This window comes from Pogona vitticeps, chromosome 1 (assembly GCF_051106095.1).
Source record: "Pogona vitticeps strain Pit_001003342236 chromosome 1, PviZW2.1, whole genome shotgun sequence".
Lineage (NCBI taxonomy): Eukaryota > Metazoa > Chordata > Lepidosauria > Squamata > Agamidae > Pogona > Pogona vitticeps.
Genome location: NC_135783.1, coordinates 19,314,648 through 19,341,921, shown reverse-complemented (window position 1 = coordinate 19,341,921; position 27,274 = coordinate 19,314,648). Strand labels below are relative to the sequence as shown.

At 43.2% G+C, this 27,274-nt stretch overlaps 1 protein-coding gene and 1 long non-coding RNA gene across 47 annotated transcripts in view; one reads left to right on the top strand and one right to left on the bottom strand.

Annotated features, from left to right (window-relative positions):
• The window catches only part of LOC140704068 (uncharacterized), a 342,640-nt gene that overhangs the window by 3,024 nt on the left and 312,342 nt on the right, over nt 1-27,274 (top strand). The gene's annotated exons all lie outside the window — the stretch shown is intronic.
• On the bottom strand, nt 20,088-26,472 carry LOC144585744 (uncharacterized). Its single transcript, XR_013540273.1, has 2 exons — nt 26,352-26,472; nt 20,088-26,023 (listed from the first exon to the last, which is right to left on the bottom strand). It is a non-coding gene; the product is annotated as an uncharacterized LOC144585744 (long non-coding RNA).

The following is a 27,274-nucleotide window of genomic DNA, read 5'->3' as shown; positions in this document are numbered from 1 at the left end:
AGTTCCAAGTCTGAATCCCTATTAAAAATAAGCTCCCCCTCCAAGAAAAAAAAGGGAGAGTATCGGTCGGTTCCAAGATGCAACTCAAGTCGGGGTCAGTGAAAAAAAAGACCCAAGTTGAGTTGTCAGTGTGACTTAAGTGACTAGCCGCCCAGAGTGGTAGAATATACCAGATGGGCGGGATATAAATAAATAAATAAATAAATAAATAAATAAATAAATAAAGTCCAACTTGACATCAAGTCCCGCAACTCGAGTTCCCATCCCTACCATACAGGGGTACCCACACCACAGCCTGCCCCTGCCGCACTCCCCAGAAGATTGGGTGGACTAGAGCCAAATAGGCTGGGAGCAGATTTTGTACCTTGTTCGTGGTCTTGTTTGTTGGTAAAAATAAATATGCTTCATCGAAAGGAACAGGTACACTGCAAAACCAATACCAAGTTATGGAGATGGGTCTGAGAACGCAGGGCCTGTTTGCGATACTGTGGCTCTCAGAAACACCGCCTTTTCGTTTTTTCCTCCTCATCCAAATTTTGCTGGCCTGGGATGAAGGAGAATGGATGTGACCTAAGAAGGAAAAGCCAGTAGGCTGGGCTCATTCCGTGTTTATTTTTATCGCACCTTCATCCTAGTAAAGGAAGACAAGGTGGTGTACAAAACATTTAAAAGACAAAAACAGCTAACCATGAGAGTCAACTACAATGCAACAAAGCAATTAGTAACTTCATTAACATGTTAAAACAATCAGAATATTTAAAAAATTACAAGGACACAAGAAGGTGGTAAAGGAAAGTTATATTAGGAAACTGCAACTCTCACAGTCTATCACTTCTTGTTCTCCCTTCCTGTGAGTTATAGCCATAGGAATGTCACTAATGTAATGAGCAATCACCCCTTTCGGACATTCCACACCCTCATTTCAGACATATTTGCAAGGTCAAAATGGTCATGGTGATATCTGATGTCTAGTAGAGAAAAGAAGAATTGTGATTAATGTTTAATTATATTTTAATATAGTTTTGCATAGATTTTTTAAAAACTTGCTATGGCACAGTTTTAATTGCTGTGAGCTGCCTTGCGTCCTCTGTGGCAGAGTCTCCAAACTTTTTACCCTGGGGGCTACACCGTATGCTTTCAAGATCTTAGAGGGCCAAAGGGACAGGATACACCCCACCCCCCCGCATGCATGCACACACGCGCACAGGGTTAAGGGAATGGGCTGGATAAAACAGGATGGGACGAATGTGGCTGGTGGGCCGTAGTTTGGAGACCCCTGATCTGTGGGCAGAAAAGTGGCATATACGTAATGGAAAGAAAGGAAAAAGAAAGAAATAAAAAATCTCAGGAGTGAAAACCGTTATTTTATAATTTTTTTTTATTTAAAATATTTTTATCCCACCTTTCTCCTTAAAAAGAACCCAAGACTCAAATATGAACATGGGATTATGTAGATCAGTGGTTCCCAACCTTTTATGAGTTACGAACTGGTTGGGTGGGGTGGGGTATGTGCACGGGGGGGCAGGGCATGCTTGCGGAGAGGCAGAGTGCGCTCACGGAGGGGAGGGGCATACTCGTGCGCATGCGCAAAGGGGCAAAGTGCAGTCGTGAAGGGGCAGAGCGTACATGTGCGGAAGGACGGTTTGCGCTTGCATGCATGCGTGAAGAGGCGGGGCACATGCACAGAGGGGAGGGGCATGCTTGTGTCCATGCGCGGAAGGGTGGAGTGCACTCACAGAGGGGCAGGGTGTGCTCATAGAGGGGAGGGGTACGCTGACACACATGTGTGGAGGGGAGGGGAGGGGTGCGCTCGTGGAGGGGAGGGCACCTGTGCATGTGGGTAGCGGACCATGCGTGTAGGTGGGGTGGGTGGGTGGAGTGCGTGCGGGGGTGGGTGGGAGATCTGTCCCCACCGCCTGGTCCTGCCATAGCTCCACCCACCAATGGTTATGCTTCTGTACACTTTTCTATGGTTTTTGTAGAGTGTATTGCTAGCAGTTATTCTAGTTTTAATGTATATTATAGTCCAATGTTTTCCACAATGATGGTGGTTCTGGGACAGTTAGCCAGCTTTACATTTAGAGACATTTCTTAAGATTTATACCTCACGTTTATCATTTTAGTGAGAATGAATGGAAAAAAAACACAGAAGTTAAAATCGTAAAATAGGTGAAGCAAAACCATTGCAAAAGCAGTTAGAAACAAAGACTTTATATCATCCATAAACTGATTTTTGTTCCAGTATAGTTTGTAGGGAGTCTAGCCCTGAAACGTTGAGGGGTGCACTGTCTCATTCACAAGCTGCCCCTAGTTACATGTAACTGTCTTATTTGTACCTTGCGTCCAACGTGTTAAGTTCAGAAATCGTTATTTTGAAAACTAGTGCTTGACTATTGCCATTTAGAGGTGGGGTGCTAAGGAGCGATGAAAGGCTGTCACGGATTGGGCAGCAGCCAATTTGACCCTGACCTTTTGAATAAGGGGTGCTAATGTATGAAGAGATGTCGAGGGTGTTCCACGACTCCCAATTCACCTCAGTGGAAGAGACTGGAGATGGGCACAAATCTTGGTTTCCCTTCCCGCAACCTGGCAAGCTGGTTTCCCCATTTACCAGCTGGCGTGTGCTCCTCTCCTCCTTCTCGACCGCTGTTCAGCCAATTCCTGGCAGGAGGAGGGACTTTCCTGCCCCGCCTCCTTGGCTGATCATCCACTCAGATAAGGAGGTGGGAGAGGCAAGCCTGTGCTCCTCCCGGGGACTGGCTGAACAGCCAAAGAGAAGAAGGAGAGGAGTGCATGCCCACTGGTGAGTGGTTCATTTGGCCGAGGAGGTGGGGGAAGGGAACCTGTGCTGCCGCGTTTACGAACCAGCATGAACCTCCAAACTGAGGTTCATGCCCATCTCTGCTTGAGACCTTCAAATGTCTTTTTAGGGCTAGTGGCAACCAAGAAGTGCTGCCTCTGATAAATTGTTCAGAACGTACCTGATCAAAGGAAGGAAACTGGTTTCCAAATACAGTAAGGTGAAAGGAGAAAAGAGAGCAAGATTTTGGCTCTCCCCCTCCAGCATGAGACCACAGTCAAAACCTCTGCTTCCTCTGGCATTCTTCCTCATTTCAGTCAGTACTGAGATGTCATGGCCAAGTCCTTATTAGTAAGAAAGAACAGTTGTGAAGTCTTCAGGCAACGTCAGCGGTTGACTTGTATTTATCCACATGGTGGTAAATTGTGTGCGTGCACGCACATGCATGCTCATTCAGGCCATCTGTGAAACTGAAAGATTGCAGTAGTTTTGCCAGATGAACAATGCAGAGTAATCCAAGTGCTCTGTGAAGTGCTCTATCACACTGCTCCATGTGTTACGCAAGATGCTGGGTGTTGGTCAGAATCCTCTTGGCATCCATCACAGTGTAATGCTTTGCTGGCAGAAGTCTGTACAATCTCCAGCTTGCCCCTGCACCAGCAGAGATCATCCTGTTGGAATGAATGAGTTTGCACTTGCACCAGGAGGAACAGGAATTGTCCTTCTGCAAAAGCTTGGAAAATGAAGCACCATATAATGGGCCTTTTTTTAGTGTGGGGTGTGGTGGAAATGAATGGTTCAACAGAACAGAATGCGGGGAGGTGGGAAAGGTCCTAGAGTCTGGACCGGGACGGATAAAAGGGCAGGGTAGGCTGGATGTGGCCCACAGGCCATAGTTTGGAAACCTCTGCTTTAGGGAGTCAATCTAAGTCTTCTTTGGTCTCCCTCGTTTCCTGCTGCCTTCAAGCTTTACCAGCATGATTGTCTTTTCCAGATAATCATGGCTTCTCATGATGTACCCAGAGTAGGACAGCCTCTGTTTCATCTTTCTTTTTTTTCTTCCAGAGGCTAGACTTGCTCTAGGGTCAACTTCTTCATCTTTCTGGCAGTCCAGGGTATCTGCAAAGGTCTGCTCCAGTACTGATTCATATTTCAAACGAATCAATTTTTTTTCTCATCAGCTTTCCGTAAGATCCAGTTTTCACACCCATCCATGATGACTGGAAATACAGGAGTGTGAATGATTGTTCCCCTGGTCTTGAGTGACATATCCTTACATTTGATGATCTTTTCTAATTCCTTTATTGCTGCCCTTCTGAATTCTTTGGATTTCTTGGGCTGCAGACTGCATTGGGATTGATGACTACACCAAAGAATGCAAAATCTTTTACAATTTTAAGTCCTTTGTTGGCAATGTTAAAGTTGCATAGTTCTTCTGTAGTCATGATATTTGTCTTTTTACTGTTCAGCAGTAATCCCGCTATGGCACTTTCTTCTTTCATTTTCACTAGAAATAATTTCAAGTCATTGCTGCTTTCTGCCAGTAAGGTGGTGCCATCTGCATTTCTTAAACTATTGATGTTTCTTCCACTAATGATTACTCTTTCATCTGAGTTTAGTCTGGTTCCCTGTATGATAGGTTCTATGTACAGGTTGAACAGATATGGGTAACCTACCACTGCAGAAAGAATTCATCCTTGATTTCCTCTTATCCAGTCCTGCTACTTAGATTTTTATAAATTGCTTACATATACTGTATTTTTCGCGCCGTAAGACGCACCTGACTATAAGACGCACATAATTTTTAGAAGAGGAAAACAGGAAAAATATTCTTCTGTATGATGGGTGGCCACTTAAATAAATAAATAGTGCAAGTCCCACACTGGGACTGCAAAAAAACAACAACATATCAACATGGAAACATAACCCCCCAGCCCAAACCTACCCTCGAAAACCCGCCCAGAACATTTTTAAACAAAGTAAAAACTAGCACCTTACGGGTCTGAAGCTTCCTGGGGGTCCCCCCCGGCTGCCATCGCTGCCTTCCCAAGCCTCTGGAGGCTTCAGAAGGCACCGTGTCCCCCCCCGCCACCATAATCTTAATCTTAATTGCCGCTGCTGAGGTCTTCTGGCCTCGGAGCCACGCATGTAGAAATGGAGACTGGCTGCCCTTTGCAAAGATGGCGGCTGCAGCTTCATTTAGGCTAGGGAAACTGTAGCTACCATATTTGCAAAGGTAGGAGGGTGTCGGTGAGGGTGGGGTGGGGCTGAAGATGTGGGTTTACTCATGAGTAAGGGCCGCAAAGGCACCCGTCTACTCATGAGTAAGCACCACAGGAGGTGCAGGTCTACTCATGAGTAAGTGCCACCAAACACCCTGGGTGGGGCACGCTGGTCAGAGGAGCTATGTGGACGGGGCGTGTGGCAGGAGGAGGAAGGAGAAGCGGCCGGGTGCCTGGTGCTTTGTAAGCTGGGGAAGTCTCTGAGGGTGTCGGTGAGGGTGGGGTGGGGCCTTCTGAGGCCTCCGGAAGCCTGGGAAGGCAGCGATCGGGCCGGGAGGGGCAGTATTCGCTCCATAAGACGCACACACTTTTTTTGGAGAAAAACTGTGTCTTATGGAGTGAAAAATACGGTACTTCACACTAGCACAAAGTTTTACAACAGGATTTTGCCCAATTAAAAACCCATGTTTCTTTGTTTATTATGAATCAAGCAGCATACTAGTGCACAGAGAGTTTGCTTCCTTCGTTTGCTGGAGCAAGTAGAACTAATAAGTGATAATTAATTCTAATAAACATGGGATCCTGGTTTGTTGTTCCCAAATAATCTGGGTTTATGAGGTGACACAAACTCTGGTTTATTCAGAAAGAAGGAGAAATAAGCATGCTGCTTGTTCATAGTAAACCACAATAATCCACAAATTCTGGCTTACTGTTATGTGCAAATGCATTAGTAGAAAAGCAGTAGTGCACTGGAACATCCTATGACTGTGAATCTTATAAGGCAGTGTTCCCCAACTTTGGGCCTCCAGATGTTCTTGGACTACAACTCCCAGAAGCCTTCACCACCACCTCTGCTGGCCAGGATTTCTGGGAGTTGAAGTTCAAGAACATCTGGAGGCCCAAGGTTGGGGAACACTGTTATAAGGAAGGCGAACCTCAGCACAATAGCTTCTTATTCCATGTAAATATATAAATATATATACATATCTTACCTGGACATTGGTTTTAGCTTCCCCGCTCCCTTTTTACCCAAGGGTACAAAACAAAAGCAAAACTTTATGGATTGTCTTTGCACAATAGAACGTCAAGCACAGATTGTAATAGGGAGCAGTGCAACACAAATTTGTCAAGTGATTTAAGGCTATTTATTCCCTCTAGCCTGGATATAGCCCAAAACTTTTTACAGTACTGTGCTACCCAGTGGTGGGATTCAAATAAATTAACAACAGGTTCTATGCCCGAATGGCAAATAAATAAATAAATAAATAAATAAATAAATAAATAAATAAATAAATAAATAAATAAATAAATAAATAAATAAATAAATAAATAAATAAATAAATAAATAAATAAATAAATAAATAAATAAATAAATAAATGCCCAGGACAGTGGGATCCTATGAGAGTTTCTTCTACAGTGGTCTCCCTACTGCCTATCATCACAACTACTTCTCACATGATTAAGATATCTGGATAAGTGTATCTGTTTGGGCATGCCGCTGCTGTTAACCTCACCATGGGCATGTGCCACACACACACACACACACAAACACACACCTCACAGTGGGTGCTTATGACCAGGTTTGACAGAGAACTGACACATCTCTCCTTCCCTTTACCTCCTATTTCACCCTATAGCTCACCAGTAAAAATTGATTCGATCCCCTTTCCTGCTCCTGAAATGACTGATAGCCCTGCTTGTTGTTACCTGGAGGCTGCCTTTGCACACCTGTTGAGGAGTTCTTCTCCCCCCCCCCTGCTTCTTTCTGGCTTGGAAGGTATGGTCTCTTTTCAATCTGTTGCCACTCCACCTCAACCCCACCACCTCAATCGGTCCAGAACACTGCCAAAGAGCCCGAAAAAACCACAACAGCCAATATCAACAAATGCTTGATTAGTATGCTCTCATGTATGTCTTTTCTGGAGAATGCTGCCTTCTCATGATGGTCCCTCCCCCTCGGAGTCCCTTCGGCCCCCACCCACCCCCCATGTTGACCTGTGGTCAAGATGCATCTGAATGTCTGGAGAGAAGAGTTTCAATTCCTCTTATCTATTGATATGTTTATGTGTTTACCTTTCTTGGCCCTGGATATATGGCCTTCAAGAATAGTAAGTCTTACTAGTGTTAAAATACTGATAGCTGTCTTCCTCCTTCTAAGAGAGTGGGCCATCTCTGTGTGCCATTTGTCTCCCGAAATTGTCAGTTTTGGGGCAGGAGGAAGAGCTCTTTGTTACTCTAAATGAGGCTTGGAGGTTTCATCTCTTTGTGGTGTGAGTGACTTTTCTATTGCATACCTTGCTTGCGTGGATCAGTGAGACTGTCACTGGTTCATGCATTGGATATTCTCTGGGATTTTAAAAAAAACTGTTTCTAGGCAGAGCAACAGTCTTATGTGGTACCTTTAACTTGAAAAAAATCATAGTAAAACGAGGACGGTTGTTTGTTTGATTGAAGTGGTCTCACCCCAAAACTTTTTCCCTCTGTGTCCTGCCCTCATGCCTTGTCAATCACACACCCCCTCTGCCTCGAGGCCATGCGCTTTCCTCCAGTGACATCAAGGACTCATCCTCCCCCCTTTTCCCCCAGTGACACCTCTGCTCTTTCCAGGGCTTTATCTCTCTCACTCATATCCCACCTCAGACGGCTCAGTGTGGAGTGGGAAGGGAGGCAGTTAATTGTGCCCCCTCCCCCTCGCTCATCGCTGGTCACCTGGCCCCTCCTCCTTCATTCATCTCAGGCCAACAAACGGTTCTAAGAACCAATAGTACATTTAGGAAGCGGTTCTATAGAATAGGTGAGAACCTGCTGAATCCCACCTCTGGTGCTACCTGAATGTGTATGCATTTCCTATTTCAGTTCCCTCTTGCTCTACTGAGCATGTCTCCTGCCCCATTATCTACACCAGTATTTGTATAATTTGCTAACGTAGGCACCTCTCCTTGCATCCTGATGAAGTGGACTGTGCTGCACACAACGAGGTAAGCCAAATGAAACCTAGTATTCTTTAAGGTAGCCACGAGATTCTTTGCTGCTTTTGCTGCTGCAGAGTCATGGTTTATGAAGACTGCTGGTATCTGAAGACTGCACTGTTGTTTCAGTCCATTATAGTATCTTCCATTAGTCAAACTGAAACTCACAAGATAGTAAACTACTGTACAGTGTGGGGTTAGTCCCATGTTTTCCCATGACCTTCCTTGCTCATTTGTGAACTGGAGCGTGGATTTTTAAAAAGTATAATAACTTATCCATCATCAGCAGGTTATCTCTAAGGCAGAAGCCTACAAATCACGACTGTGTGTGAAGCCAAGCATTTGCTTCTGTTAGCCAGCTGAGGAGCCCATTTCTACTATGATATCAGCACCATCCCTATTACACAAATATATTAATGGTTAACTTGTTCAGAGCCCTGGTGGCTTTTTCCCCCAAGCTCTGCAGTTGCTTGAGATTTTCAGTTTTCTCCTCCTTATTACAACAATACACCCAACAACAAAAACACCCTGATCACCATAATCACCCAGTCTCCTGAAAAGGACAAAAGCTGATCCCACAGCTATAAATACTCAACTCCCAAACAAACTGCACCAGAGCACAGAGTGCTACTCCTGTCCTCTGAAGATGCCGGCCATAGAGACTGGCGAAACGTTAGGACGAACAACCTTCAGAACACAGCCAAAGAGCCTGAAAAACCCACAACAACAATTTTCAGTTCTTTTTATCTTTCATGTTTTATTTTATTGTTAAACTTACAGTATGCTATATTGTTCACAATGTTCCCAGTGTGGTGTAGTGAATACAGTCATGGACTAGGACTCTGGTGAACAGGGTTCGAATCCCTGCTCAGCCAGGGAAACCCACTAGGGGAGTGCTATTGGTAAAACCACTCCTGAAATAATCTCTGTGATCTTGAAAACCCGATTAGGGTCACTGTAAGTTGGTTCTGAGTTGACAGCACAGAACATACATACATATTATTCAGGATCTAGTAATGTTTAAATGCTGTAATAATTTTTCAATTTTAAATTGTTTTTCCGTTTTTGGGGTCCTCAGCAGTATTTTCTCCCCCGAGTTTGTTCAACCGCACTGCCATCTGCTGGACAATTCATCTGCTGCCGACTAAAAATGGGGTGGGGGAGAGATTTTAAAAAGAGAGAGACTGCATTTTTCACTTACGAAACAGGAAGTATAAAAACCTAACTCATGCCCTGTGAATGTCACTTAAATTAGTTGAAAGGTACATTTAATTCCCCCCCCCAAAAAAAAAACCCCACACACATCTCTTTCAAGTTCCATCACCTAAGGCAGGAAAGAGCCAAAATTTCCCCCGATGCAAATTGTTCATTTTTCATTGTTTCAAAAGTTGGCTGGGTTGAAAGCGTCATATCTATCCACCACAGGAAATGAAAAGATGCCTCTTTTAAGATGTTTTTGAAAATATGAAATTCTGTCTTCAGCCTAAGCAGCCTCAGCAGCGTTCAAGACTGTGTTGTTTCTCAGGGACCCGCCTGAGCTTTAAACGCTTCCTTAGTGGCCTGTTTTGGGAGCCCCTCTCCAGCTGGCAGAACACAGGCAGGATCCTTTCAACCGAGGTTCCCCAGGTTTAAACCCCCTCCCCAAGGAACTTGGTTTACCGCTTAATCTCATGCCTCCCGCCAGCACCAAGACTGAGAGAGAAAAATATTTCTCAAAGTTTCTGTGGTTGTTATTATTCAACAATGCCTGATGCATTTTGGAAAACATTGTTTCCTTCACTAGAACAACTGATAACACCTTTCTTATTATACTCTAACCCAGTGGTTCCCAACCTTGGGTCCCCAGATGTTCTTGGATTGCAGTTCCCAGAAGCCTTTACCACAAGATGTGCTGGCCAGGATTTCTGGGAGTTGTAGTCCAAGTAGATCTGGGGACCCAAGGTTGGGAACCACTGCTCTAACCAGTATTTTTGATATCTGGCTGCGAAGCCAGAGGTTGGGATTTCTATTCTCCACTGTAACTCTTTGAGAGGGGCTGGACTCCATGGTCCAGAGGGTTTCTTTCCACTCTGCCATTCTAAGATGATGAAAACCCCATTTAGTTGTTTCAAAATCCAGACTCAATATGGTTACAGGAGAGAAATTAACCCTGCTTCCTCCCCTGTTGCATTGCTCTTGGAAGCAGAAACAAGTTTGAAGAGGCCGGTGATCACAGGTAGGCTCTGCCTGTGAGCAAGAAACCTTGAAAATCTGATTTCTTGTTTGTGCATTGAGCCTACATCTGAGCAGGAGAATCCTTCTTGGCTTCAGAGGTGTTGCTACGTGAGTGAGAAAAGTGATGAGGGAGTGCTACCACCTCTGTAACTGTGTTGATTCTGGATTTTGGAAAAACTAAACAGGGTTTCTGGGGGGGGGGGTTGGTGTGTTTGTGTGTGTGTGTGTGTGTGAGAGAGAGAGAGAGAGAGAGAGGTGAGAGAGAGAGAGAGAGAGAGAGCCTCAAGTGCCAACATAGCATGCTAAAGCTACAATCAGCTGTTCCTAATAAAAGAAACAATAATTCTTCCAAATGTGGTAGACATTGTTAAAAACATTAGGATGCCCTTATCTGCTGGTTCACTTATCCATGGTCTAAATTTATTAAAAATATTAAAAGAAAATCCCCAGAAATATATATTTCTAACAATGAAGTTACCAGAACTGGCCACTTGCGGGAGCCAAATACCATTGTGTATTCTCTATTATAATAGCATTTACTATAATTCACCTTTTTCAGTCTTTGCAGGGATTGTGTGTGTGTGTGTGTGTGTGTGTGTGTGTGTGTGTGTGTGTGTGTGTGTGTGTGTGTGTGTGTGTGTGTGTGTGTGTGTGTGTGTGTCTTGGAATCAATTGCATGCGGATACAGGGTTCCTACTGTAGTTAACATAGACACTTGAAGAAATAGTTTTGACACTTTTGCGGGTTGTCTTCGGTGCCTTCTTTCAAATTCTTAATTTTTTCCCCAGTGCCGAGTGAAAATACTTTTATTTCCCTAAGCCTTTGTGATCTTTTAATCTTCAAACACTGAGGTATGTCCAATTCTTCAACTCTTTCTGTCATTGTACTCTTCTTGCTTATTTTTATTTTGATCTTCAGTCCCCTGAAGGTTCGAGTTTTAAATCATCTAAATAAATAAAATCTGCACGCACAACCAAAGAGCACAAAAATATTTTATCTCAGGGTTGGCTAACACATGATTTGGTCTTGAGCCGTGCATTTTAAGGATCTTTCTTCCACCTGTTGGGATTACTTTGTGAGATTAGGGCCTTTTCCTATAGCGTTCTGCTTTGCACATGGGCTGTGGTGAGCTCTGAACTCATGTGCTCCACTCTGCCTTCCTCTTTGGTGTACAGGAGGAAGTGACCAAAAGCATTTGCTTTTAAACAAACAACTTCCCAGTCTGCATGAACTTGGAGAGCTGTGGTTTTCTTTTCACTTGTTAAACTAAGCCAGGATCTAACCATGGTTTATTATTATTGTTTTAAATTATTTTTAAATATAATTTTAAATCTCATTAACATCCATAGTATGACAATGCAAGTTAGAATTACAATACAATATTATCACATTACTTGCATATTCTTTCAGCAGATTGTCTTTCTTTATACATCCACTAGTTCATCTTTTAACATAATTAAGTCTTTTTAAAATATTACATGCCAGCAATCCAAATTACTTCCCATATCACATTCTTCTTTTCTTGAGCTAAATACATATGTTAATAATGGTTGCCAGTTTTCATAAATTTATCCTGTTTTATTTCCCCTCTATATATTTTAATTTCATTGGTCAGCTTTTCCATCAGGACCATTTGCCAGATTCTGTTTTTTACTGAAAGATCTGGAGCATTTCTCCAGTTTTGTGCAATTTCAACTCTTGCTGCACCAGTAATATGTGTAATTAGGTCTTTATTGAATAATTTTTCATTTCCTTCCTTAAATACAGTGGTGCCCCACATAGCGACGATAATCTGTTCCAAAAAAATTGTCGCTATCCGGATTCGTCGCTATGCGAGGGGGAAAAACCCATAGGAACGCATTAAAACACGTTTAATGCGTTCCTATGGGGGAAAAACTCACCACTATGCGGGAATCCTCCATCCGGCCGCCATTTTCGCTGCCCAGTAAGCGAGGAAAGGGCGCAAAAATGGAGCGGGCGGCCATTTTTTCCTGGCGGCCATTTTGGAACCGCCTATCAGCTGTTTTTAGAACATCGCAATGCGAAAATCGGTAAGTGAAACGCTTACCAATCATCGCAATGCGATGTTTTGCCATTCAGAACATCACAATGCGATTGCATTAGTGATCGCAAAAAACACGTCGCTATGCGGATTCGTCATTAAACAGTGCGCTCATTAAGCAAGGCACCACTGTATTGAAAATAATAATAAAGCTTCGTTTTTATTTTTGTTTTTATTTGATTGAACAATGTTTCTATCCATTTAATTCTTTCCCGCCAATATGGTTTATTATCCTTGATTGATAACTAACTACATTAAAGTTAAAACTAGGAATGGAGAGCCTCAGGCCCTGAGCTAGAATCTGGCGTTTTCAAGATCCCAATCCTGCCCTCTGGATTTCTCCAGATGCACCATCATTTTCCAAATGCCACAGTTGTCCCATAGGGTTTCCCAGCTATAATTACGGTAAGTCACCTTGGGTAGTTTCTAAGGAGAAAGGAGGGGGAGAAATATTTTAAATATATGAAGAAATTTCCGCATTATAAAAAAAGTTTGGAATGTCTCTCCTAAGCCTTAGTTACTGACATGAAGCATTTTAAGTTAAAATGTGCGGTATTTTTTGTCCCCCAGATTGCGTTTTGTCCTGCCCATGCCTGAAATGTGACCTCTGAGAACTCAGCTGAGATTGAATTTGGCCCATCGAGGCCAAAAGAATTTGTCTTCCCTTGGTTTGAAGAAACCAGAATTCTCCATTTTTCATGGCATGGAAAAACTGATTAGTTTAAAACTGGATATGGATGCACAAGTGGATGCCAAGAGGACACAGCGATGAGGAGTGTGTCGAAGCCTGAAGCTCACCACTGTTTAGCTAATACATCGCGGTTGCAACTGAACTTGGGCCATTACAAAATGCTCCTAGCTACTATAGAAAACTTTCCATTCTTCCCACCCACATCAAGCTGTGTTTCTGTTATGTATTGTCATTGCTTCCAATATCTGATGACTCTATAAACCAGTAACGTCTATCATTAGCAGCCCTATGTGGGTCTCAGAGACTAAGGGTTGTGTTTTCCTTTATTAATTGAATCCATCTCACGTTAGATCTCATTCCTCTTTCCCTACTACCTCCAGCTTTCCTTAACGTTACTGTTGTTTCTTCTGAGTCTTTTCTTCTCATTATATGCCACAAGTACAACAGCCCCAGTGTAGTAATTTTAGCTTCTAGTAAGAATTCTAGTGAGATACTTGCTTTGAAGTTACTTATTCGTCTTTTATCAGCCCATCATCTTCATAAGACTCTTTCAACACCACATTTCAAAATACTCAGTCCTTTTCCTGTTCTTGTCTTAACTTAAACACCCATACATAATAATCAGAAATAGTATGTGGGTGATCTTGATTTTGCTTTCCAGTGATGTATCTTTACTCTTAAAGATCTTTTCCATTTCCTTCATGACTGCCTTTCAATACAGTGGTGCCTCGCTTAACAATTGCCTTGTTAAACGATGAATCCGCTTTATGATGAGGGTTTTGCGATCGTAATAGTGATCGCAAAACGATGTTTAGATAGGAAATTAATGATGATCGATTCCCTGCTTCGGGAACAGATTTTTTGCTAGATGATGATTTTAAAACAGCTGATTGGTGGCTCTAAAATGGCTGCCCGCTGTGCAAAATGGCTCCCCGCTGTGCTTTAGGATGGATTCCTCACTTTACAGGCACCGAAAATGGCTGCCCTATGGAGGATCTCCGCTGGACGATGAGGTATTTTGCCCATTAGAACACATTAACTGGGTTTTAATGCATTCTAATGTTCTTTTTTACTTTCACTTGATGACGATTTCGTTGTACAGCGATTTTGCTAGAACGAATTATCCTCGTCAAGCTAGGCACCACTGTATATCTTTTTGATGTCTTGCTGCAATTAAATAAGCTCACAACTAGGGACGTGGTGGTGCTGTGGGCTAAACCGCAGAAGCCTGTGCTGCAGGGTCAGAATACCAAGCAGTCGTAAGATCGAATCCACGCGACGGAGTGAGCGCCCGTTGCTTGTCCCAGCTCCTGCCAACCTAGAGGTTCGAAAGCATGTAAATGCGAGTAGATAAATAGGGACCACCTCGGTGGGAAGGTAACAGCGTTCCGTGTCTAAGTCACCCTGGCCATGTGACCAAGGAAGATTGTCTTCGGACAAAACGCTGGCTCTATGGCTTGGAAACGGGGATGAACACCGCCCCCTAGAGTCGAACACGACTGGGCAAAAATTGTCAAGGGGAACCTTTACCTTTACCTTTACCTTTTACCACAACTGTTAGCTGTTCTTACACATGTTCTGTCTCTTGAAGTTAACTCATCACGTAATGTGCCATGTGGCTCATAATTTAAAAATTAATTATATATAGGATTTGGGAGGCCATATCATCTTCTCTTATGAAACAAAAGTTCTGGGTCTTAAGGATTTTGAGTTGGCAGTAGAAAAATAGCAACAAAAAAATCGACATTTTTCTCATCAGTAGGTGGCGCCAGCAACATACGATATAGCTGGCATGTAGGTTCATCTTGTCCTCATTTTTCATGTTTTTCTTGAAGGCATCTATTTTTTAAGTGCAAAACGGAATCATTTTAAAACACACACGCACAAGCGCCTGGTATGTCTGTAAACAAGGCAGGCCAAAGAGCAGCTGCCGCTTCTGATCAGAACCACAGAGCAGTTACCAAAAGGTCTTCTAAGGACACTTTAAAAAAAATTCCTCTGGGGCTCTAATTTAAGAGCTTTGCAGTCAAGCCTCCATGACTCATGTAAACAGAAGTGGCGCAACTGGTGAGTAATCGTGATAGTGCCTTTCTGTAAATATTTAATCACAGGCAGCTTGCAGTGAGCCAATCAGATTTTTGGTATTAGGACAATTAAAGTCTTAGAAGAAAATATATGTGGTGCGGGAAGGAGCTGTTCTTTTTAACACATTTGATGTGCCACTTGAAAAAAAAAACCCTTTTATTTTGGTTCTGTTTGTGCATTTAACTTTGCTTGCATTCTTGTAAGGTGCCCTGAAACCCTGGTAGCATTCATTTGAACCTCTACGATAAATAAAATAATGAGAATTGAGGGTATGGATTTATTTACCATTTTTCATGTTGTATGTGGCTTTTCAGTATCTTAACCCAAATATACGCTGCAAAAGGAAAACTCTGAGGAAGTGTAAAATGTATTTTGGAAAGTCCCTCTTTCACTCTTCCTTTCACTCAGTTTTATATCATAATTCTGTCGTGTCCTACTTCCCTGAATAATTTTGTTCAGACAGGAATCATATAGGTAACATGATGATGTTACAGTGTTATAGCACCCCATAAAATTTGGCAGTGTGATGCTGAAGGCCACCGAAGCCAACACTTTGCTTTTATAGTGTATTAATATGAGAAAGGGAGGGAACGCCCCTGTTGCCATGGCTACCAGATGATGGCAGCAAGGAAGAGCTTGAACTGATTGCCTTTGCAAGAGGCACTCCAATAAATATTTCCACCCACTTTTGAAACCCCAAATTGAAAAAAAATAAAGAGCATTAATGATATTCACAAACCATTTTTCTTATTTAGGTTCCTGTGAATTGAATAACATTTTAGGTTAAATTATTTGTTTTATTAATTAAACGTATACCCCACCCATTTAGACCCAAGTCTACTCTGGGCAGCTAACAATAAAAAATGACATAAAAGCGATATAATAAAATAGAGAACAACAAAGAACAGAGTCACTTTTCCAGGGAGTCTTCTCTTCTCATGAGATGGCCAAAGTATTCGAGCCTGAGCTTCAGGATCTGTCCTTCCAGTGAGCACTCAGGCTTTTAGTACCCATCAACTCCCACCATATCTAGCAAATATGACCAGTGGCCTAGCATCCTGCTGGCTGTTAGTGGTGGAAGTTGTAGGCCAGTATCAAGTTGAGAAAGGCTAGGATGGAAACAAATTGTTCAGTAATCTCCAGAAGCCAAATATGTCAACCTTACAAGGAATGATTAAAGCTTGAGGTGAAGTCATCTGAATCTGACTCTCTCTCTCTCTCTCTGTCTCCCTCTCTCTCTCTCTCAGGCCTCAAGCAGACATAGAGCACATCCAAACTTTGTAAATGGATAGCAATCCCTCCAAAATTAGCCTAGCAAAAAGAACAAATTGCTTCCTTCCATTTTCGAAGAAGAACCTACTTCCAACACACTGGAAACCATTAGAAGATAATCAACATGATTTACTGGTTAAGACGGCTTTGCTTCTAGTTGTAAAGGTGTCTCTTTCAGGCCTTTGAAATATCATAGGAAGCGTTGCTGAAAGATGGCAAAAATCCCGTTTCAGTATTCTCCTTCCTGTTTTCTGTTCAAAGCAGAAAACAGGAAGTGAGACAGATTCTTCCTTTTGTGGAATGCTAACAAAAAAAACTTCCATTAATTTTCTGAAGGATTTGGTTTAGATAATTACTTTGAATGGTGGGCAGCAGCTTGTGAAATAAATGTGTGTGTGTGTGTTCTGTGCTGTCAAGTCAGAACCAACTTATAATGACTCTAATAGGGCTTTCAAGATAAGTGAGATATTTACCCATCCCTCCTCCCCAGCAAGTTTCCATGGCCAAGTGAGGGACAAGCCTTGTTGAGGGAAATCAGCATGGCTTCTGTAAGGGTAAGTCTTGCCTCACAAAGAGTGAGTGTGCCCTACGGATCTAACCTGGGACAGGTTCTTTTCAGTCTGTTCATAAATGACCTGAAGACAGGGATAAGCAGTGAGGTAGCCAAGTTTGTGGATGACACAAAACTTTTCTAGGTGGTGAAGACCAGATGCGATTGTGAAGAGCTCAAGAAGGATCTCTCCAAACTGGGAGAATGGGTGGCAAGATGGCAAAAGCTTTCAATATAAGAAAATATAAAGTAATACACATTGGGGGAAAAAATCAAAACTTTATTGATCAGCTAATGGGTTCTGAGCTGTCTGTGATTGATCAGGAAGGAGAGCTTGGTGTGCTTGCTGGTGGACAGCTCAATGAAAGTGTCAACCCAGTGTGTGGCGGCAGTGAAGAAGGCCAATTCCATGCTAGGTATCATTAAAAAGGGCATTGAAAATAAAACAGTCAAGATTATACAGTAATGCCATTGTACAAAACGCTGGTAAGGCATCTGGAGTATTGCTTACAGTTCTCGTTGCCGCAACCACAAAAAAGACATTGTGGAACTGGTAAAGGTGCAGAAGAGAGTGACTAAAATGATGACAGGGCTGGGGCACCTCCCTTATGAGGAAAGGCTACAGCATTTGGGGCTCTTTAGTCTAGAGAAAAGGCACCTGGGGGTGGGGAGATGATTGAGACATAGAAAATTATGCAGGGGATGGTAAAAGTGGATAGAGGGAAGTTCTTTTCTCTTTTCAATACTTGAACCAGGGGACATCCACTCAAACTGAGTGTTGGGAGAGTGAGAAGAGGCAAGAAAATATTTCTTGACCCAGCATGTTGCTAGTCTGTGGAACCCCTTGCCACATGATGTGGTGATGGCATCTGGTCTAAATGCCTTTTAAAAGGGGATTGGACAGATTCCTGGAGGAAAAGTCCATCGCGGGTTACAAGCCATGATGAGGATGTATAATCTCCAGGTTTAAAGGGAAGGTACCTCCAAATGCCAGTTGCAGGGGAGGGGGATCAGGAGATAGGGATCTAGTTGTCTCGTGTGCTCCCAGAGGCATCTGGTGGGGCCCCTGTGCGATACAGGAAGCTGGACTAGATGGGCCCTTGGCCTGATCCAGCAGGGCTCTTCTTATGTTCTTATTTGGACCCTGTTCTCCAGAGTCCTAATCAGTCACTGTATTCACTACACCACACTAAGAATCAAATATATTAACAGCAGTCTATAAAGCACATCACACCACTGTTGGTGGTGTCAATATCATGTGTTAATAGTAGTAAACAGCTTAAGTTCCTCTTAAGTCCAGTTGTATTATTTTAAGGCCTTTTCATTCTAGGGAAGCTTTCCTTGGTCAAATGATACATTAAGTCAGCCCTGCAAGAAGCAGGATCAGGAAGAGATGGGTTTCCTTACACTTTGCCTTTTTCTCTCTGGATGATCACAATACACGCAAGGCTGCCCTGCATTTCCAGCCAGAAATGAATCTTCCCCAACTGTGAATGGAAGGAGAAACCTGATCTCTATAAAAACAAAGTCTGTCCTCAACCCTGCCCTGGGTCTAACAGTTCAATCCATTTTGCTTCCCTCTACTGCTTGAGTTGTTGGCTTCTGCATCCAGACAGCACTCTCTCTCTCTCTCTCTCTCTCTCTCTCTCTCTCTCTCTCTCTCTCTCTCTCTCTCTCGATGGGCCAGGGTAGAGCCATCCAGGGTCCCTTATCTGCCAACACCAGTCAACCCAATAAAAAAAGAGAGAGGGGGTGGAGGGGGGGCTAACCAGGCAGAGCTTATCTGGAGAGTGAGGCCTTATCTTTTGTGTGTCTGGAAGCTGGCAGCCCACTGTGTTTACAATAAGAGGAAATAATTTTCTCAGAAGGCAGCAGGAATGCTGTTCTACACTTGCCTGTCCTTCTTAGGGACAGAAATCCCGAAGGGGAAAAGTTTTAACCACAGGAGTTGGTGCTTTTTGTCACTGTTTCTGAGCGACCTGAAACCAAATGATTCGAAATCACGGCAGGGGTTTCAAACCTCAAAACAAAACAAAACAAAATCCTGGCAATAAATGTGATGCGCTGCTCCTTTAAAATGCTAAAAATCATTCCAAGCCAGCACTAAAAGGAAGGTGGGAAGGTGATTTTACTCCTTATAGTTTTCACAGGATAACGTTCAGATCTAACCCAGGTTTTTTAATATGCATCTGTGTATCAGTTACTTCATTGGAATGCAGACGAATGTTTATTTACTACCTTTTATTTATTATTTACAATTATACTTTATCATTGAATCAGCATCTTTTGCTGGTTGAACTTGAATAGCACATCCCTAAGAGTCTGAATAGCACATCCCTAAGAGTTGCTATTATATAGCAAATGAAACCTTGCAGTAGCTTCCTCTAGGAAGCTTTGTGGACTACAATTCTGAGAATTCTGCCAGAGGAGAATTCTTAGAGAATTCTGGGAGTTGGAGTCTCAGAAATCCAAAGGGCACATACCTAACACTTCCATCAGTGCTAAGTAGCATGACCAGTGTTATGGATCAAAAGAGAATGAATATAGAGGTTAAGATATGAATATAAAGCATACAGTGTGATTTTGAAAGGCCTGGAAGGTGATCTCCTCCATTCTTGGTAACAGAAACACAGCAAACTCAGTGTAAGGTGAGTTCTCTCTATATATATATCACCTTGAGCTGATTTTAGCAATGGTACAATTTATTTGTAAGAAATAAAATTAAATTAAAAGAGTTGGAATTAGCTTCCCCATCCAGTGGAATTGGGTTCATCAACTCACACACTGGGAATCTGCATTTGAGTAAGTTAAATTGTGTGAGTGTTGGTGACAAATTGCCACTCATTAATGAGGTTCTGGTTGCATTCCTTGGACTATGCCTGATTGTGTGGTCAGACATATACTCTGAAACATAACCAGCACCTCACTAATGAGTACCGAGGCTTATCAGATTTCTCTTAAGCAAAGTTATGCTGCTAGTAGGATCACACTCTAAAGGTACAACTACAAACAATTCCAACAAGAAAGAAAGTTGAAGAAAGCAAAAACTGAGAATGAGCTGAGGTTAACAAGAGATGCTAAAAGCAACAAAAACATTCTTTGGCTACATGTACCACAAAAGATAGAGAAAAGAAACAGTGGCTCAGCTGCTCTGTGGAGATGGGAAAATGATAACTTCACACACTTTAAGAAGGATATCAACAAACTGCAGCAAGTTCAGAGGAGGGCATCAAGAATGATCCAGGGACTGGAAATCAAGCCCAAAAGGAAAGGCTGAAATAACTCGGTATGCTTAGCCTTGAGAAAATAAGACTGAGGGGAGATATGGTAGCACTTTTCAAGTACTTGAAAGGTAGTTGTCCAGAGAAGGGGCAGGTTCTGTACTCAATCATCTCAGAGTGCAGGACATGTCATAAAGCAAGCCAGATTTCAGCAGAATATCAGAAAAAAACATCTTAAATGATAGAGCAGTAAGATGTAACCAATTACTTTGGGAGGTGATGAGCACTTCGGTGCTGGAGGCATTCAAGAGACAATCGGACAACCAGCTGCCCATTCTGCTTTGATTTGCAATCCTGCATTGAGCAAGGGGTTGAACGTGATGGTTTTATAGGTCCCTTTGAACTCAATTATTCTATGATTCGATACGTTTGTGGCCCGTACACAACAGATACAAAATTACCTTTTGTCTTTGCAACAACAGGTACAATGCTTGTCCTTTTCGTAAATGAAATGACTGATGTTAATGACCAATGTCCATTCAGAAAACTGCAGTATGGTTTCTCCCTCAACTGTAATCTCAGAGATTAGAGAGTTACTTAAACACACACACACACACATATGCACCCAATAAAGACTCCATGTGGCTCTTGAAGGCTAACAAGTTTTATTTTGGCATAAACATTCATGAACTTCAGCTATCTATAAAAATGTATGCCAAAAATAACTTTTTAGTTCTTAAGGTGTGACAAACATTTTTTTTTCTTTGATGTAGCAAACTAACCTGGCTGTGGTGTGACATGGAGTGCAACAGTCCGAGGAGTCTTTTGCTACTTGTGCCGACACAACTGGAATCTGGGATTTCAGATCACAAGGAGGGTCTTCCTGTGTCCTGGGCATTCTCCTCTTCAGGTTGTTGCTCCTTATGTGAGGAGAGCGATAGTAGAGGGGGAGGGTCGAGCCATCTCCCTCTCCCCACATGTTGCATTTAACTGGATGCCAAAGATGGTGACCTGGGTGTGGAACAGCTCTCTGTAGTTCCAGTGTCATGGACAGATCACTACCTGGTGAGGTTTAGACGTACTGGAACTCTTAATCTCTGCAGGGGTGGAGGACCTATTACGGCCCCAGGAGACGGATGGATCCAAGTGGTTTTCTTTTTTTCTTTTTTCCTTTTATTTTATAACACATATACTGTAAATATACAAAACCAACAAAAAACATACAAAACAAGCAAAAACATATAGGCGGGGGGGAGGCATTTCCATACAATATTATCCATTATATAAATCTGACTGCATCAACCTTATTGCTCTTAAAAAATTAGTTTATAAACCATCCTAAAGTTATAATAATTCTAATGATTGATTTTTTTATAGATTCTTTCTCTTGCATTCTTAGCTAACCCATTATATCTCAGGATATCAATGCTTTATAATCACGAGAAATCAACATTCCCAAAAACCAAAAGATATATTTATCTAACCTTAACTACATAATCATATTATAATTCATATATATATACGTATGTGAGTGCCTTATAATTAATAATCTCCAGGTGGCTTTCTGACCGCTCTTGGGGAGTTTCCTGTTGCCTCGGCAGGCGATCCTGTCGAAGCTCTGGCTGATCTCTGGAATGGGGAAACAGCCAGGGCAGTGGACGCAATCGCTCCTCAGCGTCCTCTCCCACGAAGTAGAGCCGACCAAGCCCCCTGGTTCACCAGGGAGCTGGTAGAGATGAAACAAGTGGGATGAAGATTAGAGCAACGATGGCAGAAAACTCCGAGTGAATCCAACCGAACACGGGCTAGAGCCCATTGGGAGGCCTATTCCGTGGTAGTGGCTGCAGCAAAGAAAAGGTTATATCTGCACAAAGTCGTCCGGGGGAGTTGTTTTGAGTGGTCAGGAGCTTAGTATTCGCCCCACCAAAAGAACAAAATTTAGGCCACTCCATAACTGGCTGTGAGGAATTTGTGTAACACTTTGCAGATCAAGTCGCTCGGATCCGCTCTGACTTGGATGCTGTACTTGATACAGACCCAGTGGATGTAGCTTTAGCCCCAGCTTGTCCTGTTTGTATTGGATACTTTTCAGTTGGTGCCACCTGATGATATGGACAGGATTCTTGGAGAGGTGAAGGCCACCACATGTGTGCTGGACCCTTGCCCTTCCTGGCTCATAAAAGCAGCCAGAGGAGGAATGGCCGATTGGGTATGGGGAGTGGTAAATGCCTCCTTGCAGCAGGGTAGGTTCTCTGCTTGCTTAAAGGAGGCAGTAATAAGACTGCTACTGAAGAAACCCTCCCTGGATCCCAGTGTACTGGGTAACTACCGGCCAGTCTCAAATATATCATTCCTGGGGAAGGTACTGGAGCAAATGGTGGTTTCTCAGCTCCGGGGATTCCTGGAGGAAGAGGTTATCTAGACCAATTTCAATCTGGTTTCAGGCCTGGCTATGGGACAGAGACTGCTTTGGTCACCTTGGTGGATGACCTATGCCAGGAACTGGACAGGGGGATTGTGTCCCTGTTAGTTCTGCTGGACCTCTCAGCGGCTTTTGATACCATTGACCATAGTATCCTTCTGGGCCGTCTCTCTCTAGTCCAGAGATGACAGAGGTGCTCCTGGTTGGTCAGAAGGCAGATGAGGGAATACGGATACCACCTGTGATGGATGGGGTTACACTCCCCCTGAAAACATAGGTCCCTAAGCTTGGATGCCCAGGTTTTGATGGTGGCCAGTAGTGCATTTGGGGACGTGGTGGCGCTGCGGGCTAAACTGCAGAAGCCTGTGCTGCAGAGTCAGAAGACCAAGCAGTCGTAAGATCAAATCCACATGACGGAGTGAGCTCCCGTCGCTTGTCCCAGCTCCCGCCAACCTAGCTGTTCGAAAGCATGCAAATGCAAGTAGATAAATAGGGACCACTTCGGTAGGAAGGTAACAGCGTTCTGTGTCTAAGTCGCACTAGCCATGTGACCATGGAAAGATTGTCTTCGGACAAACGCTGGCTCTATGGCTTGGAAACGGGGATGAGCACCGCCCCCTAGAGTCGGACACGACTGGACAAAAATTGTCAAGGGGAACCTTTACCTTTACCTAGTAGTGCATTTGCATAGCTAAAGATGGTGCGCCAGCTGCGCCCATTTCTTGAGATGTCAGACCTGGCTACAGTGACACATGCCTGAGAAGAGAAGACTAAGAAATGACATGATAGCAATCTTCAAATATTTAAAAACTTATTAAATTGAAGATATACCAAGCTTGTTTTTTGTAGCTCCAGAAAGTATAACTTTGGGATCCAAATTATAAGAACAGAAATTTCAGTCAAACTTTAGTACATCACATCTTGACAGTAGAAGCTGTTCAACAATGGAAAGGACGACTTTGGAAGATGGTGGATTCTCCAGCACTTGAGGTGTTGAAACAGAGGTTGGATATCAACTCTAGGGCTGCTTTAGATGGAAGATTCCTGCAGACCTTTCCAGCCCCAATCCTGTATCGTATGGTTTCATTGCAGTAGGGTGGCTTCACAAATGGACAGACCAGTGTTAGAGAGAAAGGAAAAAAAAGAAGGCATGCTGACCATTTCTTACTGCTAATGTTAAAAGGAAAACAAGAAAATAAATCTGGATTTGTGACCATAGTGCTAAAAAATAGTGTGGTTCGTCAGTTCTTAGCCGAGACAAAAAAAAAAAAACGCTTTACAAGTAGTGGTGTAATCTGGAATGAGTTACTTTCAGTGGGTAACATAAGCACAATGCTGTTTCTCTTAGGGATTGAAAATAGAAACTTTTGTGTGTAAGGTTGTGTTTTGCCTCCAGGTTGTGGGTGAAACTATGAAATTTTGTCATTTTTGGTTAGTTTTTGTCACGATCCTTTATATTCTTGCGGTGTTTCAACTGTTTCTCACTAATTCCTATACTGAAACATACATGAGTGAGAGCAATCAGTTATAAGACTTCAGCCAGTATCTCTTTGCTAGTCTCAAACAGAGAGCAGACTTGTATCAACTGCTGAATGGTAAACCAAACACTTAGATAAATCCATCTGAGTCAGCAGGTCTGCTGCAGTTTCAGCTAAGCTCTGGGGGAATGGCTCTTAATGCCACACAATCAGGTACAAAAACTTCCTAGAGTCTCCTCAGCAGTCAAAAATAGTTCAGGGAATGGAGCATAAACTGGATTAGCCAAACCTCAAATAGGTGGATTTTCAATGCAAATATGCCTCTTGAGGCTAGGAACACCAAACCGAACATGGAATTTTGTCTGTTGGTTTCGTAGATGCCTGCTTCGGACCTTCAGCCAGTAATTTCAAAGGGATATAACAGTGCCTGAGAATGCGAGCTACGACCATAAATACTAACTAGTTTGGGACCCAGTGTTGGCAACGGAAAGGGAAGGCAACCGTATTAGACAAGGCAAGAGTGGAGTCAGAGCAGATTCCCTGCTAGATGGAGGATTCTGGGAGTTGTGATTTAGAAACAGCTTTTTCATGTTTGGCTGACTATCAAGTGTAAGGATAACTGCAAATGGGAAAACATAATGAACTAACTGAATATAGGGCACGATCCAAAAAGATCTTTAAAAAAAGACGAGAAAGTTCCTTCTTTCAAAGCTTTCACTATAACTTGTTGTTGTTTAGTCATTTAGTCATGTCCGACTCTTTGTGACCACATGGACCAGAGCACACCAGGCCCTCCTGTCTTCCACTGCCTCCTGGAGTTGGGTCAAATTCATGTTGGTCGCTTCAGTGACACTGTCCCGCCATCTCATCCTCTGTCATCCCCTTCTTCTCTTGCCTTCACACTTTCCCAACATCAGGGTCTTTTCTAGGGAGTCTTCTCTTCTCATCAGATGGCCAAAGTACTGGAGCCTCAACTTTAGGGTCTGTCCTTCCAGTGAGCACTCAGGGTTGATTTCCTTCAGAATGGATAGGTTTCTTCTCTTTGCAGTCCAGGGGACTCTCAAGAGTCTCCTCCAGCACCACGATTCAAAAGCATCAATTCTTCGGCAGTCAGCCTTCTTTATGGTCCAGCTCTCACTTCCATGCATCACGTGCACTGAAGTTAGAAGTGGACCAACCTACTCTTTCTTCTGAGGATCTTATATTTGGTGACATCAACCAGGAGAGGTCTCCGCCTCCCAGCCTCACCTTTGGATATCATTAAAGAATTTTGGGAGCAACCTGCTACTTCCCCTTCTATTTCTCGACGTATGGAAAACCTTTATTGTGTCCATGGCAATGACATGAAATTTCTCCTCAAGCATCCTATTCCAAACTCTTTAATAGTTGAAACCAGCTGTTCCAAACCTACTGGGAAATCAAACGTTACCCCCATGAATAAGGGGGATTATTGGAAGATTATTGGAAAAAATTTATTCCTTAATATTATTTCTCCTTCGAATCACAAACTACCAAACTGCCTTAGGGGCTTACCAAAAACAGCTTTGGCTCAAGATTCTGCCTGGTCTCAAGATGACCCCAGAGGATGTGAGACAAGGCTTCTTGAATTCTTATGAAGAAGCTCAAACTGTATCAAAACATCAGAGGTTATCAACCCGGCATGAAGCAGAGACCACTGCCAGGGTGCTTATGTCTGCAATCACTATACGCAGACACGCCTGGCTTCAATCTGCCAATATTTGTCAAGACCAAGGTGGAGAGCCTTGCCTTTGATGCCACTGGGCTTTTCAATGACAAGACCGATAATCATTTAGAAGAACTGCACAAGGCCAAAAAGACGGCAAAATCCTACTCTATACAGCCTCAGCCTTGATTTTCTAAGTTTCAGTGGAGAAAATCCTACTCCCAATATCAACAATCTTCACAGCAATACAGACCATACAAAAACTTACCTCAACAAAGATCTTCTCAGGCTTCTTCCTCTGCTCCCAGCTATCGCCCTCAGCAATCACATCGCAGACAATCTTATAAGCCACCTGCCAAAAAATCCAAACAGTATCTTTGACTCTGCCATAGACATACATGGAAATCGCTTTACCACACAACTTCACCTGTTTCTGGCAAACTGGTCTGCCATCACAAACGACTCATGGGTATTAAAAATCATCCATTCCGGCTACCGACTGGAATTTATAGAATTTCCTCCCTTAGGGTTCATAAGTTCTATCTCTTCTAGGAAAGGACGCCATTCAACCTGTCCCAATCACAGATCTAAAAAATGGATTCTACTCTCGGTACTTCGCCATGTCAAAGAAAGGTGGAGGCATAAGACCTATCCTCGACCTAAGAATCCTAAACACTTACCTGCATCCAAGACGCTTCTGGATGGTGACCTTGGAGTCCATCCTGCCCCTGTTAAAGAAAAACAACTGGTTTGTGGTGGTGGATCTGAAGGATGCGTACTTCCATGTGACCATCCATCCAGATCATCACAAGTACCTTCAATTCATCTTTCAGGGAACCATTTATCAATTCCTGGCTCTGCCCTTCGGGCTTTCAACAGCTCCCAGGACATTCACGAAAGTCATGGCACCTGTAGCAGCTTACCTGCGCCTCAACGCCATCCACGTCTACCCTTACATCGACGATTGGCTGGTGGTCTCTCCATCCAGGTCTCAGGCCCTGAAAGATACAAAATTCATCCTACGATTACTGCCAAAACTAGGCCTCACCATCAACAGGGAGAAGTCGCATCTCAATCCCTCCAAGATAGTGCATTACATTGGAGCACGACTAGATGCCATCAAAGGTTGAATCTTTCTACCCAGGGAAGGAATCCAAAAAATAAGAAAGGTTCTCAAGAAGTTTCGGCCAAGGGCCCGCGTGAGGGCACAACATGTTCAGCACCTATTAGGCCTCATGGCCTCCACCACTCCGGCTCTGTCACACGCACGACTCAAACTGTGGTCACTGCAGTCTTGGTTCCGTGCACTCTTCAATCCCATGGTGGACAGCCAGAAAAAGCGCCTTCGTGTAACTCCAGAGCTTGTACAACAGTTCCAGTGGTGGAACTATCTTCCTCATCTGCAGACAGGCAGGCCTTTTCAACCTCTTCAACTCACTGTGCAGGTGACAACAGATGCCAGCCTGACAGGATGGGGAGCTCACTGCGGACAGCACAAGGTTCATGCTCTTTGGTCTCCACAAGAAATAAACCTCCACATAAACCATCTGGAGATCATGGCGGTCATCAAGGCCTTCAGAGCTTTCCTTCCCATGGTGCAGGG